The sequence below is a fragment of the Oxyura jamaicensis genome, chromosome 22 (assembly GCF_011077185.1).
Source record: "Oxyura jamaicensis isolate SHBP4307 breed ruddy duck chromosome 22, BPBGC_Ojam_1.0, whole genome shotgun sequence".
Lineage (NCBI taxonomy): Eukaryota > Metazoa > Chordata > Aves > Anseriformes > Anatidae > Oxyura > Oxyura jamaicensis.
Genome location: NC_048914.1, coordinates 3,733,088 through 3,734,561, shown reverse-complemented (window position 1 = coordinate 3,734,561; position 1,474 = coordinate 3,733,088).

Here is a 1,474-nt window from a genome sequence, read left to right as displayed (position 1 = left end):
CCTCGGCGTGCCCAGCCCAGCATCAGCAGTTCCACCTTGAAGAACTCCAGCAGCTGGAGATCAGAGGCACTGGGGCAAGGGCTGGCTGCCTTCCTCTCGTAAAGGTGAGCGTTCACCATCATCATCAGCGCCTCGCACCCTGCCAGCAAGGGCACAGCACCAGCAAATGAAGCAGCTCCAAGCACTGCCCTCCTCTTGTCCCCCCTGGCACTTGGGGACCACCAGAAGAGGGGGGACAACCCGTAGCCACGGCACCCGGAGCTGTGCTGCGGATGGGGGACCCAAAGAGCTGCAGGGAAGGGGATGGACGCCTTGCCGGTAGTCAGGAGGGAGCAAGGGGGATAAAAACTCAGGATTGCAGATGGGGTTAGGGTAGGGAAACGCTCGGCAGCTGTGGCATCAGCTGTTTCCCTCTGACCTTTATATGCAGCGGAGGAAATCACACCGCTGCCAAGAGGAGCATCTGCACCACGTCTATGCTCAGCCCCTTTCCTACACCCTCCACCCTCTGCATCCCACCAGGGCTGATTTTGGCAGCAGGCTTTCGGCTCACCCCACACCCCCGGATCCCCAAACTCGGCCGCAGAGCCCCCCAGACACCACCTCCCCCCCAAAACCAAGCCGTGCCGATGGTTTTTTTTTTTTTCGGTGCCGAGCAGCTTAGCACATCTGGCTCTCGGTTCCCGAGCTGTCATTTTCCTGGCTGTTAGAGGAGAGGATCTGTTACAGAGCAGCGGCTCCTGCGAGAGACGTGACATGTTTATTTTCCCCGCGCCAACTCGCACATCAAACGCGGTTTGGGTTTCTGCCTCGCCAAGGGGAGCATTGGTCCCTTCGGCAGCACCCCAGGGGGGGCACCAGAGCCCCTGCAAGCAGCCTGCTTCACCCTCCAGCCCCCTGCCCCGAGACGCCTCTGCCTGCAACCCCCTAATTCTGCTCCCCGGCACGAGCAGCGACGTGGGAGAAGGGGCGTCCGACTGCAGAAACTCGAGGTTTTGCATGACCCAAATTTCAAGCTTTCAGTTGGGTTTCAAGCGCTGTCAGGTGGCTGGGGGAAAAAAAAAAAGAAAGAAAGAAAGAAAGAAAAACAACACACAAAGGAAAGGAGATGGTATTTTCAAAACCAAAGTTATTTCGCATTAAAAAAAAAAAAAAAAAAAAAAAAAAAAAAAGCCCTGCCACATGGGAACGTGTCAGCTCCTTTGAAATGTTTGCTTGTTTGCTTGTCTCCTGGAGCAAAACAGACAGGGAATTGTTCGCAGCCTTGCAAAACATTTCCACTGACCCAAACCCCCGCGGTTCTGTAGCTGAGCATCCCCCAGCCCACCCAGCAGCAGGGGGGGGGCAGAATTTGGGGTGCTCTGCAGGACACGGACCCCATCCTGCACCCCGGCGTCTCCCCAGCCCGCCGAGCTCGGCTCTTGCTTCTGCTTGGTTCTTTGTTCTCGGTTTATTTCTTTTTTTTCTTTTTTCC